The following is a 12259-nucleotide window of genomic DNA, read 5'->3' on the forward strand; positions in this document are numbered from 1 at the left end:
TGGCAGGCATCAGAGCGAACTCCTAGGGACCAAGGTCCCTTCAGCCCCCCCAAATATTTGAGGGGGCTGCCCCCCAAAGTTAATGGGCATTGCCATCATTCAAATGCCGTGCATGTGCCATGTCCTGTGATCAATTATGCGGGGAGGAGCTTGCTTGCTCCCCCCAACATATTTTATTGAAGTTGGCACTCCTGGTGGCAGGGGGTTCCACAGGTGCCCCAGAAGGATCTGGGAATCATTCCATGGATTCTGTGACATGCAACCCCAAAGCGATGGGCACAAGGGGTGATCTCTCGTGACCTGTGGAGGAACCCCCAGGTGGGTCGAAGGGCTGCGTGGCGAAGCCAAGGCTGCTTCTCCTCCTTTCTTTGGCTCTCTCTCGCTCTCTCCCTCCGCCTTGCAACGCGGACGACCAGCCCTGCAGCTCGTCTCAACCCCTCTGATCAGCCAAGCCACGCTAATTGGCTGGCCAATGGCGAGGCAGCCCAAGAATTTAGCGCGGCTTCCGGCGCTCTCATTGGCTGGCGGGAGTGTCGGGGAGGCTGAGCGTTCCAGAGCAGGACTGCAGTGCACGCCGCCAGCCTCGCTCGCTGCATTGTGCGCTCGTGGGATGGGGCGGCTGGCCCGAGGCGGGCGGCTGGCCACGCAAGCGGTGAGTAGCCCGGGTTCCCCCCCACCTTGATGACTGTTTTTAAATAAGGGGGAAAGGAGGGTCCCCGTGTGGAGGAGGCGGCACAGCGCTGCGCGCGAGAGGCGCGGAGTCTCAGGCGAGGCTTTTGTTGTGCGTTGCTCGCTGCAAGCGCTGGGGATCTGCAGCAACAGATGAAATGTTTGGGGAATTGATCGGCGCGCTTTGCAAGTGCACGATCACGAGCGCGGTGGTTTCCCCCCTTCCTGGGTCTGGTCTTCCCTCCTCGTCGGCGAGAGTGTCATGGTCAGTCCATCTCCCCCAAGGATCAAGAGCTGGCGAGCTTTCAGAGGGCAGGAAATGAAATAGGCGCTTCGCTGGGGGGAAGTTTCCGAGCTGGAGATCATACAAACGGATTCGAGACGGGAGGCTTACCTACGAAATACAGATGTATTTCTTTGCTAAATAAAGTGGACTTAAAAAAACAAACAAGCCTCTCCCCCCCCCCCCGACACCCCCGTGATCGCAGAATATTTTGCAGCCTGGTGCTTGATCCCTACAGATGAAATGCTTAAAAGAAGTATCTACGTGCATCTTCGCTGTTTTGCGGTATTCGAATTAAAGCTACATCCTAGTTTTAAATATTACAGCAGAAACTCTATTAAGAGGAACAAACCAGGCCTTGTAGTTGAATATCTAGAACAGCTCCGTTAAGATGCTTAGGTTAAAGTTGATTCAGTTCTATTGATTTTTAGTGAGACCGTTTAGCGTGTTAAATGTGAATAAATGGAATGCATTTGGTGGTATACTGAGGATGCAGAACTCCTTTTTATTTAACAGGCTCAAGAGTTTACATTTTTTGAGGCTCCTTTTCTACTAATGTGACATACACATAAAGTTAATAGGCCTGACTCAAGTACTCTAATGCTCTGTGGATGCCTTTTTCTGTGAATTCCAATAGTTGCTTCTCATAGTTGCAAAGCATTTTGTCTGTAGGGTGATGCTCTTTTCATTGGACGGACATGTGTCTAGAACTGCTAAAAATTGATAGGTAAAGCCAGTACTTGCTGAGAAAATCACTTAAGGGAAGATGGAAGTCCAAGTCTAAGTTTAATCTTATGCATGTTTGCCCAGGAAAAAACCCGTGAGACTTAACTCCCAGGAAATCATGCAAATTGCAATCACTGGCTGTAATCTTTTGCACACTTACTTGGGAGTAAGTACCATTGAACACAGTGGGACTTACTTTTGAATAAACATACAAAGCTGTTAGATCATAAGTACATTTACTAGTGGTCTATATTGGTAATACAAGCGGAGTGATTCACACATTTATTTTAATGTGGTAGTCTAGATAATGTTGCACATTCTAGCCTGAATGCCGTCTTGCCACTTAAAAATGAAAAAAAATTATTTCAGTCCTGAGATTTGCTTGCTTGTTTGTTTTTGTAAAAATAAAATAAAATGTGAACTTCAAAAGGTTTTCCTTGGGAATTGTTCATTTACCATAAAAACTTTCATAACTTTAATGACTCAAGAAAAATTGCAATTACTTTAATTCATCTAAGTCTGTCATTTTTGGGCATTTGCTAGAATGACTGTTTTTGAAGTGATTCTTTGATTTCAAAATTGGTCTTATTGACTGACTTCTGAGTTAACATGCATAGCATCAAGTAATTTCACCTGTGTGTTGTGAGAGCCAGTGTGGTGGTGTGGTGAGAGTGTCGGAGTAAGACCTGGGGGAGCAGGGTTCAAATCCCCTCTCAGCTATGAAACTAACTGGGTGTGGCCAGCCATACCCACCTCACAGGGTTGATGTGGGGATTGATTGAAGAAGGGCAAAAAAGGTGGGATAGAAAGGCAATAAATAAATAGTAAAGGTAAAGTGACCCCTGACCATTAGGTCCAGTTGTGACCGACTCTGGGGTTGTGGCGCTCATCTCGCTTTACTGGCCGAGGGAGCCGGCGTACAGCTTCCGGGTCATGTGGCCAGCATGACTAAGCCACTTCTGGCAAACCAGAGCAGCGCACGGAAACGCCGTTTACCTTCCCGCCGGAGTGGTACCTATTTATCTACTTGCACTTTGACGTGCTTTCGAACTGCTAGGTTGGCAGGAGCAGGGACCGAGCAACGGGAGCTCAGCCCGTCATGGGGATTCGAACCGCCGACCTTGTGATCGGCAAGTCCTAGGCTCTGTGCTTTAACCCACAGCGCCACCTGCGTCCCTTAATAAATAAATAAAACCATTTAATAAGTACAACATCAAATAATTTACACATGGATGAAAAGGGACGAAGATGCTTTGAACTGGTCTTCCATAAATGCATGATGCTTATAAATTACCTGATGTGTTTCAGGAAAAACAAGAGTAGGGCAAAGAATATTGATGTGTCCTGGCTTGGTAAGGTAACTAGAGGGTTATATCTTCAATAAATATTCCCACTTCTTACCTTTCTCTTTTCTTTTTAAAAATCTGTCTCATTCTATGGGCTGTCCCATCTCTCGTTTTGTGAGTTTGAATAAGCTATTTCGAGATTTATTATTATAGATAGAACGTCTACAGCTTGTGATCTCAAGCTGTAACATTCATTGAATGTGATGCATATCCAAGATTTGAAGTCAAACGATGAGATGTGATTTAAAGGATATTAATCTTTCTTAAATTCACTTTAAGTCCAGGTGGTAAGGCCTGACAGGTTTGTGGATTGCTGCCGCAGTCGGCAGCAAGATATGTAGCCTTAAAGTCGAGGCAAGTTAAACATGAGGAAACTATTGTGTGATCGACTTTGTTTTTTTGTAAGAATCCTGATGTCCATCTATCACAGATGGATACCAACAATGGATTATAGGAGCAAAGCTAGATTCAAAAAGCTGTCCGAGAGATGGAGCTAATAATCTACAGTACACACTGGGACAACTTACACACATAAGATACATTTCTACATATGAATTACTATAGAAAAGGGGTACCAATCGGAGCCTTTTTGTTGCTACCACACTTGGGAGTTGGGCACCCTAGAAATCATCCAAAGATCTACAACTAGATTGCACTCCCATTGTAAGGATTTTGAATTGTTCCACATGTGGAAATACTGGTTGATTATTTCGATCGAATATTTCTTTTTCTCTTTTAAAATTTATATCCCACCCATCTGACTGGGTTTCCCCTGCCACTCTGGGCAGCTTACAACATATATAAAAACACAACAAAACATCAAACATTGAAAAACAAAATATCCTATATAACCAACCAATCAACCAATCAATAAATCAATAGAAATCAACAATAACAACAACAAAAATAATAACAGTTTACAGTTATACCCAAATTAAAATAACCACCAACTCCACCTAAGCATTTAACCAACACCAACCCGACAAAAACAAAACAGATGAACCAAAATTAGAACCGTTTAAAACAATTTAAACATTTTAGCCAGTTGCCCCAAACCTAGAGTTGTTCCAGCAATGTCCCAGTGGCCTCCCAAGAGCCTCTTTTAGCTGTTCAGGGTGACTTTGGGCCCCACTCCCTAGGCCAGGTGGAAATGGGCCTTACAGCAGGGAGCAGGTCTTCCTTCCAGGACTCATGGCAGCAGCAATGGTTATTTATCGAAACAAATTACCGTAGTGTAGTTACTTGGATATAAGGTAAAGGGACCCCTGACCATTAGGTCCAGTTGTGACCGACTCTGGGGTTGCGGTGCCCATCTCGCTTTACTGGCCGAGGGAGCCGGCATATAGTTTCCGGGTCATGTGGCCAGCATGACGAAGCCGCTTCTGGCGAACCAGAGCAGCGCACGGAAACACCGTTTACCTTCCCTCCGGAGTGGTACCTATTTATCTACTTGCACTTTGACATGCCAACTGCTAGGTTGGCAGAAGCAGGGGCCGAGCAACGGGAGCTCACCCCGTCACGGGGATTCGAACCACCGACCTTCTGATCAGCAAGTCCTAGGCTCTGTGGTTTAACCATTAGGTCCAGTTGTGACCGACTCTGGGGTTGCGGTGCCCATCTCGCTTTACTGGCCGAGGGAGCCGGCATATAGTTTCCGGGTCATGTGGCCAGCATGACGAAGCCGCTTCTGGCGAACCAGAGCAGCGCACGGAAACACCGTTTACCTTCCCTCCGGAGTGGTACCTATTTATCTACTTGCACTTTGACATGCCAACTGCTAGGTTGGCAGGAGCAGGGGCCGAGCAACGGGAGCTCACCCCGTCACGGGGATTCGAACCACCGACCTTCTGATCAGCAAGTCCTAGGCTCTGTGGTTTAACCCACAGCGCCACCCACGTCCCTTACTTGGATATATGTCTGTGTAAAAAGTGTGTGCAAAAGTGGTTAGCTGTTGATAGAGTATGTGTTTGGCAGTGCAGTCTGGTCTACATGTGCTTGGAAGTGATTCCCATGGAGTTCAGTGGGGCTCACTCCTAGGCAAGTTGCATAGGACCACCCCTTGTTAAAATCAGTGGCATTTATAACTGCTTTCCGTCCTTTTCCGTGTATAAGACTAGGGTTTTTCCTTTAAAAATCATGCCGAAAGATGGGGTTGTTTTATACATGGGTAGTGCATAGGGTGTATGTTTGATTGGTTGCTGCCGCGGCTGTTAGCGGCTACTGTGCGTGTGATTGGTTTCTGTGTAAATGGTGTTGATTGGCTGTAGCTGCGGCAATTGGGCGTGCGATTGGCAGCTTCTGCCGGCAAGGGGACAGACGAAGCAGATTTTGCGACACGTGCAGGTGAGCGATTTTCGGCAATCCCATCCCAAAGCTCAACAACTCCGTGCCATCTCCCCTCCATTTTCTTAAATTTGAGTACCCCAAAATAGGGGGCGTCTTATATATGGGGGCATCTTATACAGTGGTACCTCAGGTTAAGTACTTAATTTGTTCCGGAGGTCCATTCTTAACCTGAAACTGTTCTTAACCTGAAGCACCACTTTCGTTAATGGGGCCTCCTGCTGCTGCCGCGCCGCCGGAGCACGATTTCTGTTCTCATCCTGAAGCAAAGTTCTTAACCTGAAGCACTATTTCTGGGTTAGCGGAGTCTGTAACCTGAAGCGTATGTAACCTGAAGCGTATGTAACCCGAGGTACCTCTGTACACAGAAATGTATGGTAACTGGCTGGAAGGGTAATACGCAATTGTCTACAATTCATTATAGAGCTTTCTAGAAGAAATACATTTATGTTGTCTGTTTCTAGCAAACTATATTTAGTTTCTGGAGCTTTTCATAGAATCATAGAACTGTAGAGTTGGAAGGGACCACGAGGGTCATCTAGTCCAACCCCTTGCAAGGCAGGAATCTTTTCTCCTCCATGAGGCTTGAGCCTACGACCCTGAGATTAAGAGTCTCCTGCTCTACCGACTAAGCCATCTTTTATTTGTTTTATTGTCACGCTGATGGAGAACCATTAATCCAGTGTCAAGAGTCCAGCAACACCGAAAGCGCTGTAGAATCAGGTGTGGGGATGTGGCTATGCTTGTTACTGTCTATGATTACTGAATATGTGATACTGAATACGATGATGATTCTGATAGAACTGTATAATCCCTGAGAATATGCTTCAGTACCTAAAATTATTATTTTGACTGTGTGTTAGGTTTACTGGTTTCATAGCTTACATAGCAGATTTATTTTCTCAAATAAAATCGACCTTCTATGGATCAAGTCTCTCTGTGTGAATATGGCACTAAGATTATCTCTAGTGGTGGCCTTGCACCAGCATAAAGCACTTCTTCTTGGACAAGGCAGGGCACCTAATATTTTCTGACCTCTGCAACGACTACATCCTCTATGGACCCATGAAAAGTTGCTCTAGAGCACTGGGAGATCTGCGAGGAGAGAATGAGAGAACTGTGATAGAGGGGATTGGTGTAAATTGAGTGTCTTGCCTCACACAAGTAAAAGTGCTTTACACTAGCACAAATACAGCAAATACAGAAATGCAGATTTCTTTCTGTGACACATAATGGAAATCAATGAGCATTATTCCACTGGGTAGGATTGTGGGTAGGATTTATGCAACATGTTCACAAAGCCATCCGTCCTCCATTTTCGGTATTTGCAATGTAAATGGGAAACGGAACAGGATTCTTCTGGAGTTGATAAGCTATAGCTGGCACAAATAGTTGAACTATTAGCTTCTATATGCACTTTTCAATAATTAAATGGTTAGACTGGTAAGAGGGAAATACTAAACTCATTTAATTGTACATATATATATATATATATATATATATATATATATATATATATATATATATAATATTTTTGCTTTCGTATATATATATATATATATACACAGTGTGTACAACTGTTGTACATGTATATTGTTCAGTGTACTCATTGCATATCCAATATGTGGAGGAAAGAGCATTTCTATAAAGCTATGGCTTTGTGCAGTTTCTATGGGCTTTTAAGATGAAAGATCTATAAGGGATTCCCCCCGCACCCCACTGCTTTGTTGATATATCCTAAGCATGATAAAAATGGTTCCTCCAGTCCCATATTGAAAACTGGCTCATAACCAATAAATACTTTTTTATGTCTGTGTTAAGTTCAATTCTTAGGAAATGCTGCTGTCATAACTCTCAGTCTAGCAAATGTATGTGGAAATAGGTTGCTGCGGGCACATTTATCACAAAGTCTGCAGTAATGGTTTAAGATTACTGTATCCAGCATGGGATAATATATGCACAATCCCATGCATTTCTTAATAGAATCTCTCTCAAATGCTACCAGCTTGTGCCTTAGGTACTGGCCTGCTTCATTAAACCATAGGCTTCGGTGTTCTCCACCCCTGCCAATACAGCTATGAGGAGTTCAGAAGCTTCTGCTTCCTTTATAGATTAACCACAGTTTACCTTTACCTCTGAACCCTAAACTGTGGTCAATCTTAATTGTGTTTAGTGACAAGCCAGCTTTATAAAATATGCTTTGAAGTTGGCTGGTTTCCACAGAGTCCTTAAAATGTAACACTAAACCATAGCTGGCCATTGTATGTATGAGCTGCAACAAGGAAGATTTTGAAAGTGTTTGTTTCCTTTTTATTTTAACCATACTTTGCATCATTGTCTGAATCCAGAAACCTATGGTTTATGAAGCTGGCTAGTTTCAATAAACTGTAGTTAAGAGTACCTACAGTTCAGGTTTGGATGCAATGCTAAATAGTGGATAATTTAAAAAGGAATGGAAAACGTACGATTGCCTTGTAGCAGTGGAAGAGAGGGGAGCCGCAGGCTCATTCATGTAATGGTAAGCCATATTTATTGTTGCTTCCAAAGCAGGCTTGTGGAGTGACAAGCCTAGTCTTGGTAGTAACTCTGTGCCTGCACTTGACCCTGTAGGAAGTTACTGAAATGGGTGAACAACCATGGAATGGATATATGTGCATTTGACAAAGCAATCAGATGACTGCATTTGTTGCATGTGTAGCAGCATTCCTCATGTGTCAGTTTAGAAATTGCTTGGGTTGCTGATTCCCTGTGGCTTCCTTCCACAGGGAGGCCTTTAAATATTTGAATTTAATACACATGGAATGAGCAAATCCTGTGGGATGCAACAACACTCAACTTCAATGAATAGCAGTTGCATAAAACTTTTGATTTGATAAGCCTAAATTAATCAGCATAGTTTTGGGGTGGTTTACGTTTTATCCAATGCTTTTTCCCGCAACAAGAAAAAAGCACTATTTGTGTGTTGATAGCATTTGTGTGTTGATTCTTAAACACTTACATTTCAAAAATATATATGCATTTTAGTCTTTATGCTGCAGATCTAAAGGGAGCTTTCAAATAGATCTAAATCAGTGAGACAGTTTTCTTTATCATAAAATTAAGAGTAAATAGATGTCGACCATAATTGTTCTATTTAGAATGCATTCTTAGCACTATTGTTAAAATCCTTGGCACTGGTGCAGACTAAAGCTTTGATTGTGCTTAACAAGTTTACATATGTCGTTCCCTTTCATGTGGCAAACACTTCGAATCAGTTGAGTAATCTTGTAGTTGTGTTTCAGAGCTGCAGGAATGTTTACCATTAGTGAAAATTTATTCCATCCTGCTGCATAAATGCTTGGAACTAAAACATTCGGTACGTTACGCTACTTCACCCAAGCGTTCTAATGCTATAAGTAACCTAAACAGATGCCTAAACAGGAATATTGTATTGTTCCCGTATCCCAGCCAAAATATTATTTGATCATTTGGGACAGTGGTAAAATCCTGTCTTATGAACAATACTCCCTTGAGCTATATGAGATGAGAGTGGGTGTAATGCCTTGCATTTGCTTGGAGGGGAGGGAATTAAGGCACAAGCTCATGTCAGCAATGGATTGTGCAATTTGTCTACCTTTATCCTTGAAGCTGTTTCCAGGCACCAGTAGGCTAGCCTGGACCACCCCTGTGGGAGATCTGCATGGGGCTGGAAAATTTGGAGATGAAAGCAATACATACTTTAAAGGCATTAAATTCCTCCTTGATTCCACTGTTATCTGTAAAGTGAGCAAAGGAGATCAGTTACAAAAGCGAGAAACTTGATAATCAAACAAAGGTACTCCTTTTTCTCACTTGTTTGGGAAAAATGTTTACCTCGTAATGTTACCTTTCTTTATTAATTCCCTTTTCAAACATAATCTTTCTATGTTGGTGTCATTTTATTTGTTCTCGCTCTCTCTTTCCTGCATGTAATGTTCCTGTAGAACAACTGTTCCATTGCATATCTTCTGAGAACTTCACTTATCCTGAGTTGCACCTCATTGGTTTTCTGGAGCATCCAGTTACCTAAATGAGCATTATCAAGTACCAGTTAATTGTGTTGCTTGCAACTGAGGCTAATGGCTGCATTACCTAAATAGTAAACCAGAACAGAATTTCTATCTTGGTGAAAATAAGGTAGATAAGTAGTGGGGGAGCAAAGATGCTTAAAGATACATTCTTTATACACGAATTGACTTTTTAAAATCCTTTGAAATTTAGTGTACCTTGCTAAATATTTTTTCAGTTGTTCTGTATTCTTCAGCCAAGCCTTCAGTATGGGACAATTGCACCTTAGTTCATGGCTTTGTAATGTTTTTCTCTTTGCTCTTGAATAGCACAGAACAAGATAATTGGTTGATACTGGTAGCACTGATTTCCTCCTCCTGTGTGAAGAATTTCTCCCTCTTATTTTTATACCCAGTGTCAGCTCCTTCAAATTAATTCATTCTGTGTCTCCTGCGCTGGGTTGAGCTTAGCTTATATAGAGATGAACTTAAATTAAAACTATTGAGTTGAGGTGTAAGACATAACACCATGATCCTGAGCACAGTTGTTTGGAAGGGTCGTTAATTACAACAGAATTCAGTTCCAAAACCCTCCAGTCCAGATTGCAAATACTTTAGGCGCCATATTTATTACGGATCTGAGGTTAATTTGAATTTATCTGTACCTATCTATCTTTTGGGGGGAAACAATATGGTAGCTTGGGGACAGTATAATCCTTTGTCTCTGTTTCCAAGGTAGTGAATCAGGATCTTGAAGGCTTTGAAAACCTATACAAGTCTTCAAGCAGTGGTTGCTGGAGCCATTAATGACATATGACTGAAAAGGGGTTGAGATTAAGAGAGTTTAGCAGCAAAATGTCAGTCCAGGCAATAAGATCATCGATGGAATTCTAAGGTTTGATAACCAGTGACATACATGCCTTCTCATGACTCAAAGGACAATATTTACATTCTCTATATTTGAACCACGCTTGTCTTCTAGTTATATGCAATGTTCTCCTGGGCATGTTTCCTTTAAGTCAGGGATGCAGAACTAGGGTTGTTGGACTACAACTTCCATCAGCCCCAGCCAGCATGTCCATGGTCAGGGATGATGGGAATTGTAGTCAAGCAACATCTGGAGGACCATGGGTTTCTGAGCTCTTATTTAAGTGAATTTTTTTTTAGGGGGAAATTTCAGTTGGAGGATTTGCGAGATCCCATTATCTTGTCACTAAATCTTTGCTTCAGGGCTGCATATTTGAGGCTAAAAATATTTTGGAGTAGAAATGATATGTAGTTGAAAAGAAAATTTAAGGAACCAAGGGTGGAGGGAAGTCACGGGATTCGGAGAATCCCATTTTATGGATTTGATATTGTTTTTGTGTATATTTTTCTACGTTTGTTGTTGTATTTGTTATTTTTTACTGTTTTTGTTATTTTTGTTGAATTTTTAATAATATCTTTTTTTTTTTTTTAAGGACTGCATATTGTTGCACTGCCATAAAAGTAATAAGATACAGAGGGTAGTGTTGAATACGTATGTCTTGCAGGTGTCATTGGAAAGTTGATAATACAGCCACATTTGCTCATCCTAGATAATTTTGTCCTGGCATTGACTTCAAGGGCAGCACTTGGAATGACAGGCTCCTCTTGGAGCAGGAAGCTCATTATGCTTTAGGCTTACACTCCTGAAACTGGCACAGAATTTATATGACATCACATAGCTGGCAAGATAGTAGCTCTGCTCCACAGGCTGTATGGAAACACAGCCTGTGTACAAATAATTCATGTAAGGGCTCCTCTTTTTTTTTTCAGCCGAAGAGGGAATATTAACTTTTATCAACCGGTAGTAGGGTGTCATCTTGGAAAACAGAGTCATATGTTTTCCTGTAGCCCTTTTCCATTTGTGAGGAAAGTTTTTTTCCCCTTCCTAGAGAATCAAATCTCTGTCTCTTACATTTATTAAAAAAAATAGTGGAACTGCTCCAGAACTAAATGGAATGTGGTTTTGAAGAACTATACCATTGGTAGCCCTTTTTGGATGAAGAACATGAGCAGGTTGGAAAAGAGCTCAGTGTTCCAAGTGACCCTTTCCATAAATCAGCAGAAGCTTTGTCGTAGATATCAATTTGTGGTAAATCTCAATGGGCCATGTGAATTAGACCTCAGTATATGAGCTGCAGTGATTTCCTTGCGGCCATAAAATTTGTCCTTTTTTTCATCTGGAGGGCAAAAAGGGATAGACAGAAAATAAAGCTCTTCTTTATTTTGGAGCTAAGACAAGCTAAAGACAACTTGGGCTTGGCTTTTCTGGTTTCGGTTCTTAAATACTTGTTCGAATCTCAGTGTTCCTTGTTTTGTATTCTCCCCACCCCCCATTCTCCTTCCATGGCTACAACTGTTTTGTTAACTAGGTTCAAATCCTTGCTTGCCTATGAGGCTCACTTGTTGCGGCTGATCGCTATCAACATTTAGTCCAGGCAAAACAGAACTACGGCTAGTGGATAGGCCATTTGACTCTGGTTTGAGTTTACAGTTTGTCCTGGAAGGGGGTTGCATCCCCCCTGAACAGGGGTGAGCCACCCATGAGGCTAGGAGAGGCTGTTAGCCTCGGGTGGTGGATCTGGCCCTCTCCCTGCTCCTGCTATTGTTCTGCTGCCAGCCCTGCTGGGGCTTTGCCCTCAATGCTGGTGCAGCGCTGTTGCCTTCACGGTCCTCACCTCTGTTGCTGCGTCATGGTGGTAGCATGGGCACAGCCTCAGGCAAGACTGCAGTTGTGGGACTAGTGGCAGTATGGGTGGGGCAGTGGAAGAAAGCCCAGATCTGTGGAGGGGGGGGGAGTTGACATGGAGGAAGGGGCATAATTGTGGTGTTTTGCCCATAGC

At 42.7% G+C, this 12259-nt stretch overlaps 1 protein-coding gene across 1 annotated transcript in view; it reads left to right on the forward strand.

Moving 5' to 3' along the window:
* Positions 1-538: 538 nt before the first annotated feature.
* LYPD6 (LY6/PLAUR domain containing 6) overlaps positions 539-12259 on the forward strand; it is a 55229-nt gene continuing 43508 nt past the window's right edge. Inside the window, exon 1 of the mRNA XM_081168121.1 lies at positions 539-652. The gene's annotated coding sequence lies outside the window, so the exon portion shown is untranslated. The remainder of the gene's footprint in view (positions 653-12259) is intronic.

Source organism: Podarcis bocagei, assembly GCF_964188305.1.
Source record: "Podarcis bocagei genome assembly, chromosome: 1".
Taxonomy (NCBI): domain Eukaryota; kingdom Metazoa; phylum Chordata; class Lepidosauria; order Squamata; family Lacertidae; genus Podarcis; species Podarcis bocagei.